This window comes from Mandrillus leucophaeus, unplaced genomic scaffold, assembly GCF_000951045.1.
Source record: "Mandrillus leucophaeus isolate KB7577 unplaced genomic scaffold, Mleu.le_1.0 Scaffold949, whole genome shotgun sequence".
NCBI classification, from domain to species: domain Eukaryota; kingdom Metazoa; phylum Chordata; class Mammalia; order Primates; family Cercopithecidae; genus Mandrillus; species Mandrillus leucophaeus.
In genome coordinates this window covers 445,105-456,276 of record NW_012110352.1, presented here as the reverse complement: position 1 = coordinate 456,276, position 11,172 = coordinate 445,105, and the positions used below count along the sequence as shown (strand labels likewise).

The window sequence follows — 11,172 nt, the reverse complement described above, 5'->3', positions numbered from 1 at the left end:
GTTCTTTACAGCTGGTTTGTCCACATCAGGATTCAGTTCAAATCATGCAGTCATCTTGTTATATCCCTTCAGTCTCTTGAACTAGAGAACATTATTTTTCTATTTCACATTAAATTGACTCATTGAGGAAATCAGGCCAGTGGTTCTAAAAAATGTTCCACCTTTTGTATTTGTCTAAGTGCTTATTCGTGCTGTTATTTAGCTTGTTTCTCAATCTCCTGTATTTCCCAGAAACTGCACATTAGAACAAAAGGCTTAATACATTCAAATTAAATATGTTCGGCTAGAATACATCCACATGGCATTGCATCACATACAGCAGAATGTCAGAAGACATGTAGTGTCTGGTTGCCCCACTGTTGGTAATGCTGTGGTTCACCATTAGATCAGCATGATGGCAGCCAGACCCATTGTATAGTTGCTTTCCTCTTGATGACCAGGAAATAGTCTGTGTGCTGTTACCTTGGCACTATACAAATGTCCAGGTCCCCATCAGCTATTCACCTAATAGTTTTAATCCCACTTGATGATTCTGGTCTGAATCAATGAATTCATGACAGGCTTAAAAACGATTTTTAAATTCTATCACCCTATCTCTATTTCCAAGCCAGTGTTGTTCAGGAAAGTAGACTTTACCTTGTTCAACCAGAGTAGCCCGGTGGAGTGGGTATGAGCATCGACATTAGAGCCAGAGGGTCTGGATTCAAATCCTGGTCCCACCTCTTGCTAGCTATGTGACTGTCACTTAACCTCCCCATGCCTCAATTTTCTTATCTATAAAATGTTGTGTTATGATCATTAAATTAAGTAATACTAGTAAAGCAATCAGAATAAAGCAGACTGCCTGGTAAGCACTATGTAAGTGTTAAATAAACAAAAAGTAAAACTATGGCTATTTGATTATATTGAAATATAGTCCCTACCGGAAAGGCAGAATAAATGCTTAATTCTTTCCCTTTAATTACCAATTCTCAAAGTAAAGATTTGGTTTTATAGCTGCCACAAGGGGTGACAAATAAGCGGAAAGAACATTAAAGAACTCAGGGAAAGATTTGGGAGGGAGGAGAGTTGGGAGAAGAGCCCAGAATGAGGACACACAGAGCAGCATGAGGCTGGGAGAAGGAGAGCACTGGAAATAGCTTTCCTTGTCTTTTTTATCCATTTTACAGAGCCTCAGTCAAAATCACACAGGGCCAGAGAAACTAAAGAAAATAGGAAGTAGCTCCTATTTAAAGGATAGGTGTTTGGCATTCAAACAAATTTGCAAAAAAAAAAAAAACTTTTTATTTGTCGTTAGAATATGATTGCATTATCGTAATATATATTAAGTATAATATAAAATCATAAGAGAAGTTTTAAAATTTACAAAACAAAACTTTGAATAAAATAACACAAAATCATTCTAGTGCTATCATTTTGATTTGTTAAATAAAATAATCAGCCTATGTTTGGTGATCCACATAAACATATCCCTAGGCAGTGCCAGCTTCATGAGCATGAGGCCCTGTGCAATTGGGGACTCCATGCTCAGAAGGGCCCAGTTGGTTTAACGCTCTACTATTTTGAAATTCTGAATAATTTTTAAACAAACAGTAATAATTATATGTTATTAATAACACAATAATATAATGTTTATTTACAATAATTTACACTTATAATAATAACACAGTTTGCAATAGATTCTGCAAATTATGTAGCTAGGACATCTCTGGGCCCCTACCCTTGACCCCAAGTCAAGCCACCAGCCTGCACCCTGCACTGCAGTAGTGGGTGGATAGCCCTTTGCATGTCCAAGCTTTCACCTTTTTTCTTTCTCTTTCTTTCTTTTCTTTTCTTTCTTTCTTTTCTTTTCTTTCTTTTCTTTTTCTCTCTTTCTTTCTTTCTTCTTTCTTTCTTTTTCTTTCTTTCTTTCCTTTTCTTTCTTTCTTTCCTTTTTTGTTTTGTGTGTGTGTGTTTTGCTCTTTTTGCCCAGACTGGAATGCAGTGGTGTGATCTTGGCTCACTGCAACCCCCTTCTCCCTGGTTCAAGCAATTCTCCTGCCTCAGCCTCCCAAGTAGCTGGGATTACAGGTATGTGCCACCATGCCTGGCTAATTTTTGTATTTTTAGTAGAGACGGGGTTTCACCACGTTGGCCAGGCTGGTCTCAAACTCCTGACCTCAGGTGATCCACCCTCCTTGGCCTCCCAAATTGCTGGGATTACAGGCGTGAGCCACTACGCCCAGCAGCTTTCATCTTTAACTCTCCTTTGGGTGCCCTAAGTCTTGCTCTTCTTACTGACAACTTTCTGATTTGGTTGCCTGTGTGGCTAATTACAGTCTCTGCACCCTCCTAGGGTTCCTTTTCCTTTTCAGAACCACTGGTGAAAGGCACTGCTCTGTGGGCGATGCTTCCTCCCCACCCCCAAGAACACACTTTCACCAAAGCTGTGAGGATTGTCTGTCTTGTCCTCTTCCCCCTCCGTCTGAGCATTCTCTGTATTGCTTGTTGCTTGTTACTAAAATAAGACACATGGCCAAGAAAAGAAAAGAAACCACCCAGGCTCTACCAAGCAAGCATTTTATCAACGTGTGGACAAGCTTAGCTCTGAGGCTCTTGGACAGTTAAATAAAGGTGAGGGCTGGGTTGGAAAAGAAGGGAAGCAAAAGGAGGAAACTCTGAAAAGGATAAGATGACTCAGTCTCTCTCCCTCTTCCCGTAGGAGGGCACCTCCGTCTCTATGCCAAACAGATGTGGGCTAATTCTTAATGAGCTCCAGGGAAGGCCATGTCGTGGAGTTTTTAATTATAAAAGATTTAAGATATTTTGCCCATTTACAGTTTATTTTCTGTTGCCAAACACCTTTCCACAAATGATCAATATCACTTTTAAACACACTAAACTCTAATGTTTATTCTTTCCCCATCCATCATCCCCTACACCATATTTAATATATGCTTGTTCCTGCATCGACTCTGCCATGCCTGTATACATCAGCATTCTCATATTTGGATGAGCCTTTATGTCTAAGATTGTGCATTTGCCCTTTCCCCTTTGATCCACTCTCTTTCCTTACCTTGAAAAAAAGGAAATTTTTATTAGGGGTAGCATAATTTCTAGCAGTGTATTTTGTCTGTTCACCTTATTTTTTTAAGTAAAATGATGATTGCATAATGACAGAAAAAGCAATAGTAGTAGTAGTAGTAGTAGTGGTAGTAGTAGTAGTATTGTGTGTCTCCTATGTGCAAGTCACTGTCCATGCACTGCTTATCCTGATGATAACACTGTGATTCGAGTTTTATTGTCCCCATTTTACAGATAAGAAAACTGAGACTCAGAAGTCAAAGGAGCTTGGCCAAAGAAGTTACTTTTTAAGTGATAGGACTGAGATGTTAATGCCACTCTGTTGACACCAATGCTTGGTCAACCCAATTACCCCAGTATCCTCTCTGTATATAAAGAAGAGCCTATAACATCCTCTTTTGTCTTCACAAGATCCCATTAGCTCTGTAGCCACAGTACTCCACTATTTATATTCAGACCTAAAGTACTGGGGCACCCCGGCCCCTAGACCCTGTGCATACCCTTCTTTCTATGATGTTATGCATTAACTTTCACAAGCTGCTTGTTATGTAATGCATTCCACATGACATCTCTGCTTTGCCCTCAATCTTACATTCCCTGAAGCCTCTTAAAGATCTTTTTAATGTCCTCATCCTCTCATCCATCAATTTCAATTTTATAGGCTTAGCCCTCCTTTGATATTTCTCTGTATATCACTATCTCAGCCTCCCTTTTTAGGTCCTTACCCTTTCTTTCCCCACTACCTTTTCTTTGTCACGTCCTATTCACAAGTCACTCTTTCCCAGGACTATATATCTTGCTTTAAGTGACATGGGCTTCTCCTATTCATTTTTAGTGTTGGCAGAAGGAATTTGAAGTCTGCCCCCCAGTTGTCCTCTTTGGGTATCCTACTTTGAAACACAAAAGCATTAAATTGTAAATCAATTCTGCATTGATCAAGGCTGGCCACCGTCCCCACTGCCTGACTGTGACCTCTGAATGCTAAAACTATGAGTTTTCTTCTGTATTTACTCTGTTGTTGTACAAGGCCAAGAAAAGGTTCTCATCAACGAAGCTATACACCCTGTTGGCAGGAATCAGGCAGAAAAGCTGGCAGCCAAACCTTGCTCAGTTCTGCTTTTCTTTTCTAATGATAACTTTAACCCCTCTAATTTGCTTCCTTTTTAAATTTCCCCCCTCCTATTGCATCTTATCCTCCTCCCAGGTGCACTCATAGAATTCTTATCCTTCACATTTACATTTTTTTTCTCCTTTCCTCTTATTCTGCTCACTTGTCCATTTGGTTTGACTCTCGTCTCAATTTTTACTTGGATTATTCTTTTAGTAGCTTTAAAACAAATCAACCAGCACTTATTGAGTGCCTACTATGTTCCAACTACTGAACCAAATGCTAGTCCTTGCCCCCAAGGAGTTCAGTATTTCCATGTGCTTTAAACACTTGTGTTACTCCAGGGAGGGAAAAAGAGGGTGATTAAACCAGCCTGTTAGTTGGTTATCAACATATACATGAAGTTCAAGAAAATGTACAAAATGACCTTTACTCTCAGTCTACATCACTTATTCTAACCAATAGGAGTCAATAGGACATGTAGTTATCTTGTTTGTCGGAATTTTTTTTTGCTTTGTAATTAGTATATTAAGGAGACAATACATTTCAATAATTGCTTAAATTCTGATACCCAGATTTAAGCATGTAAACATATGATGAGACTTTTAAACATACAATTAAAGCTATTCATCATAATTTGCTATGCTACCAACATTAATTACTTTGGAGCGTAAGTCAAATGGTTTAAAGTAATCCTGTAACATACCTAAATAATACCTTCCTATATTACCCATGCAAATTATTTCTCCATGTAAAGGTCTTTTCATTTTAATTTCTATGTTACCCAAGCTCTGAAGTCACTACTCGGGCTTATCATGGTCCACAGACAAGGAGGGGGCAAATAACCAGGACTGGTCAAGATATATATGGAGATACACACACACATACACACACACACACACATATATGGATGGCACAGCAGAAGGAAACACAATTCTGAAAGTGCAAACCTTCAAGAAGCAGCATCATTATGATAAACCCCTCCTACAGAAAGGTATCATTTTTATCACTGATCCCACAGGACAAATTATTTATTATGCCAACTTCAAGTAACAGTTGAGGCAATAGGATAAATGCAGAGGCACTACAATGAATCCCACTTAACACAAAGAACTATACAGACCAAAACTTCTGTACAAATTTTTTTTCCTCATTGCCAGTTAAATACAGAGTTTTACTTTCATAGCTTAACAATGAAGACTCATACACTGAAGCCAATACATATACCTAGCATTTCAGTCTAAGCTTGTCCACGTACATAGCTGAAGTCAATTACAAGGTTTGGCCTAGAAATGCTAGGGGAACTTCTTTGTAAAGTAGTTTTTACAGGTATTAAACTTCATCTTGCACACCGAAGTCATCATACATAAAGGGTAAAGTCAGAGCTTTTATATTTGAATTTATTCTTCATTTAACTTTTTAAAGCACTACTATAGTTGAATATTAAACAAAACAAGAGCAAGTAGTGAGCATATGATGATTATAGTCCTTCACTCATTTACTACTGCACATAAAATGCCACCAGTGAGTGCTAGTCACTGGCCCATTAAGAGGTCTGACACTGAACACCACCTCTGGGATGATGTTCATCATCCTCATATGCTTCTCCATTGTAATGGCGCCATCTTTCCTGATTTGGATCAAAGTCCACCAGTTCTACTCGATCCATCTCATCAGTCTCTTCCACTTCCTTCCTCTCAGGTAGGAGTTTTTCCAGCAAAGACAGTTTATCAGGAGAGAGAAAGTCATTCTCAGGAAAGTTTACCTTGAATTCAATGATTAGGCGTCCCTTTTCATATGGTCTTCGATAAATTGGCATGCCTTCATTTATTACACACTTGATATCTCCATGCTTGACAATCTAACCTGGATGAGAGGTGATGACTATGGTTCAGTTGTCAAGAGTAGATATTGGCTTCTGGAAGTCACACAGTGCTTCAACCAGCTGTATGCTGTACCCTTTCATACACATGAAAGGGTCTTCTCCTCATCTAGTAAAAATAGCAAGGTCCTTCAGATCTAACACAATGATAGTATCTTCTGGCTCCAGTCCTGATTCTTGGTTTCCTTCACCATGGAATGTTATCTTCTGGCCATATTTCATGCCTTTGTCAATATGAACTTCTAGAATCTTCTTCTCTCATACTATCTTCCTTCCCTTGCAGCTTTTACATCTATCTTTAGGACTGATCTGCTCCCCATGGCCCTGGAACTCCACGCACACAGACTGAATTTGCTGAACCTTTCCAGGTCCTATCTGATGAATTCTTATTTGCATTGCAGTACCTCAGCAATTGAGACAGTACTCTACTGCTCCTTTCTTACCTCCTCTATCTTCTCATTTGTCACAAATCACATTCTTTTGCAGAGCTAGTTTTCTTTTTACACCATTATATAAGTTTTCTAGTGTTACTGAGAGCTGATGTACAACATTTTTACCTCTCCTTTCTCTCTGCATCCTTCCTCCTCCTCCAAAAACACATATCAAAGATGTCCATGGGGGAGCCAAAACCGCCACCTGCTCCATCCTCTTTAATTGTCTGTTCTCCCCCTTTGTCATATAATTCCCTTTTCTTTGCATCAGAGAGAACTTCATATGCTTGAGAAATCTGTTTAAACTTCTCTCCTTCATTTGGATTCTTATCAGGATGGTACTTCAAGGCCAGCTTCCTATAAGTCTTTTTCAATTCTTCCTTAGTAGCATTGGGTTTGATCCCCAAAACATCACAGTAAGTGGTTTCTTTCACCATCTTCTGCCGGTGAGTGGGCTGAGGCTGGTGTGTGAGGGAGTGGTAAGGAGCTCAGAGCTGTGTGCAGCTCGGCAGCTACCATAACTCTGCCTCTCACCGAGCATTCTGGAAAGTTCCCAGATATATGTGTGTGTGTGTGTGTGTGTATATATATATATATATTTTTTTTCTTTTGACAGAGTCTTCCTCTGTCGCCCAGGCTGGAGTGCAGTGGAACAATCACAGCTCACTGCAGCCTCAACCTCCCGGGCTCAAGAGATCCTGCCACCTCAGCCCCACAAGTAGCTGGGATTACAGGCGCAGGCCACTACGCCTGGCTACTTTTTAATGTTTTTTTGAGACGAGGTCTCCCTATATTGCCCAGGCTGGTCTCAAACTTCTGAGCTCAAGTGATCCACCAGCCTCGGCCTCCCAAAGTGTTGGGATTACAGGCATGAGCCACTGTGCAAGGGCGGACATGTAGATTTTTGAGTGACCGCCCATTATGCCACTCATTCTTAGTTACTCAGGGGGCATAAGACCATTGGTAGCAATCCTTCCCTCTTGCAGACAGTGGAGAAACCTCCCCTGACTACTACTTCTCCTCCCCGCTGGCCTCTGGGGAACTCCTTTCCTGATGTGAGTCTCCAGTTTGGGTAATCAGTCACTGTCACTCATTTGGTTCCATCCAGTTCCAATGAATTGGAGTGTACATGGGGGAAGCTCCTCCAGTTCTGGGGGAGTGGGGGCAGGAAAAGAGGTCCTAACTAAAGACTAGCCTCAGAGTGGGATATCTATGAGACAGCTAATAGTATTCCACACTACCAATATTGACATTCTCTTAGCATTCCTTCATTGGATTATTATGCTAATAGAATCTCTGTCCCTTTGCCTACCTCGATTTATAGTAACAAACCCCCTTCTTATTGTGATAGTTTGAATTTTTGCCAGGTCCTGGTTGAGGAAATTCTGAGAAAAGAGATATATTTCTCTCCTCAAATTAGTGGAAGTGTGATGTGCTCTGCATGGTGATGGTTGGGACACTCCTTGTTTCTCAGGGTTCTTTTTGTCCTAATACTTTGCATTCCTTTGTTTGACATGTATTTCTTTTTTCCTGACCTCTTCACATCTCAACTTAGATGACTAATAGGCATCTCAAACGTAACAGATTCCACACAAAATTCATGATGTTCCCAGTCCCCTATCCTGTGCCTCTCCCATTCTTTCCCATCTCAATAGCTGTCATCCTGATTCACTTTGTTGCTCAGGCCAAAACACTTGGAATCATCCTTGACCCTCTCTCGTACTCCATGTCCAATCCACCAGCATAGTCTGTTAGCTTTAATTGGCTTTATCTTTAGAATATATACTGAATCCGCATACTTTTCACTACCTCCATTGCTCCCATCTTAGTTGACACCACCATCATCTCTCACATAAACTAATGCAGTAGTTTCTCAGCAGGGCGCAGTGGCTCATGCCTGCAATCCCAGCACTTTGGGAGGCCGAGGTGGGAGGATTGCTTGAGGCCAGGAATTTGAGAACAGCCAGGCCAACATGGCAAAACCCTGTCTCTACTAAAAATACAAAAATTACCTGGGCATGGTAGCATGCTCCTGTGATCCCAGCTACTTGGGAGGTTGAGGCACAAGAATCGCTTGAACCTGGGAGGCAGAGGTTGCAGTGAACTGAAACCGTGCCACTGCACTCCAGCATGGGTGACAGAGTAAGACTCTGTTAAAAAAAAAAAATAAATAAATAACAAACAACAACACCAAAAAATACCTAATGTAGTATTCTCCTCTGTGGTATTCCTGCTTCCACTCATTCCCTATGGTCCATTCTCTACACAGAAGCCAGAGGGAGGCTTTTAAAAGGTAAAGCTGGTCCTGTCAACCCCCAGATCAAACATTCTAATGGCTTTCCATCACAGTTAGAAAAAAATACAAAGTTCTGAGCCCAACCTTCAAGGCCTTCCACAATTTGGCCCTTGGCTACCTCTCTGGCCTAGTATCCCACCATTCTTCCTTTGCTCACCTCATTTTACTGGCATTTCTTGCTTTTTCAGACATGTCAAGCAGTTCCAGGCCTTTGCACTCTCTGTCGCTTTAGCCTATAATGTTTTCTCCTCAAATACACACATGACTCACACTCACATCCTCACTTCATTCAGATCTGTGCCCTCTGCAGAAGGCCTTCCTAGACCATACTGCCTAAAACAGCAACCCCACCCCATTACTTTTTATCTTATTTACCTGCTCTATTTTTTTTATAACAGTCATGAGATTATACTATACATGTAATTATTTGTTTGCAATCTATTTCAAGCTTCGTATAGACAAAAATGTTGCCTATTTTATTCATTTCTATATTCTCAGCTCCTAGAACAGTGTTTGGCACATCATAAGAACTCAACAAATATTTGTTAAATGAACAAATGATATATGAATAGGGCCAACATGGAAGCCTAAATTGTACTCTCCCAAAGATTCATATTCATCTTGTGTGTATGTGGATGGAGGGTCTAGGAGGCAGGTCCACTAGGGAATTATTTTTTTAGGAGCCTAAGGGGCCTCTCAGGAAAGACACATCCTAATGGAAGAAAGAATAGACATATAAGGGGGGTCTTCCTAAACCTCAGGATTGAAGGAGAGAGAAAATTTCCCATACAGCTCTCATGTTGTAATTAATCAGGACATTTAAAAATAATTAATAACAGAAACTGAATCCAACCCAGCTTATGAAAAAAAAAAGGCACTATATTGGTACAAAAGGCTAGGAAGGAGAGTGGAACGCTCAAAGGAACCAAGCCTAGGGATTCAACATTGTCAGAACTGTGTCTGTATTTTATTTCTGCTTGCCTCTGCATCTCTTTTTCCATTTGTCTCACTCTCTTGATGTAGACTGGTCTTCTCCATATTGCAGGGAACACAGCTGCCATCAGTCACAGCTTAGCAAAGAGAATTTCTATCTCCCAGAGTCCATTCATCTATCCCAGGGAACAATTCTGATAGGCCTTCCTTGGTAATGTGCCTATAATTTGGTCCAATCACTGTTGCTAGGAGAATGGATACTCTGTGTTTGTCCAGGTCTGCTTCACATGCTTACCCTTCAGATCAGGAGTAGAGTCTATCATCAACTGAAGGGGAGAGAGAAAGCCTGCTGGGAAGACCAAAAACAAACAAATAAAACAAAACAATACCTACCAGAGGACACTATCCTGCTTATCTTCTGATCCACTTCCCAGATCTCATACCTAAGTCCTAAATAGAGAGAGCTTTGTAAGAATAAGTACCAATTTAAAGGACTAGTTCACTAAAATCTCTGTGGGGCGCTCAGTACACAAAGCCATATCAGAAACATTGGCTTTAGTAGTTTCAGTTGGGTGGGAGGCAGCTTGTGACAGCAACAGTGGCAGCAGCAGCCACCTCATTGAGTGGATGGCTTTGTTATAGGCATTAGAAGAGGATTATCACTCCCAGGGAGCTAGAGAAGGAACAGAGGAAATGCTGGAAGCCACTGGGGAGGCAAAAGGTTTCTGTTAATGAACCTTCGGGACAGACCTCTGAGAGACTTGCAGAAATAGTTGGATTGGTGGAAGGCTTTGAAGAAGGGCCAATGCAGGCAGGGGCAGAAACAAAGAAATTACTTTGTGAGATTATGTTGTGTACTCAATTTTATTTTCAGCCTGTTTCCCAGCTCACAAGGACACCCACTATCCACAGAAATGCAAGGAACAGGGGTAGTAAATTACCCGGTGATGCCTGGTCCCCTAGAGGGCTAGCACTGTTTTGAAGTCACAGAAATCTATGAGACTCTGACTCTCTCGGGAAGTTGGAAAACAGGGCAGAAAGCAGATTGGTACTGGTTCTAGGTTCCACTGATACATGCTGGCTGACTATGATGTGGCTGCACCTAGCTGTTCTGATTCAGGGGATATTTTTCCCACTTTGATTTTCTCTCCACCTATTTCCCTCTTCCTGGCTTGAAGCCCAGCCAGGGACCAACACTACTATTAGAATAGGTTTCTCCTGACACTGCCTTCTGCCTGGCTTGGACCTCTGCAGCCTTACTCTTGCCTATCTTTTCAGACTCCAGACCATGTCTGTGTCCTCCAGTTTAGCTTTATACCCTGGATTCAGAACTCGGTTTCCCCCTCATAACTCACTGTAACTAGCTCCCTGGTCATTCGTTCTAGCTTCCCTATTCACCTGCTGGCCCAGCCTGCCTGTGAGTCCTGGCACGTGTTGTTTGGCAGCCACCCATGACCTA

The 11,172-nt window shown here is 41.2% G+C and overlaps 1 pseudogene; it reads right to left on the bottom strand.

Annotated features, from left to right (window-relative positions):
- Window positions 1-5,717: 5,717 nt before the first annotated feature.
- On the bottom strand, window positions 5,718-6,921 carry LOC105532305 (annotated as a pseudogene).
- Window positions 6,922-11,172: the final 4,251 nt, after the last annotated feature.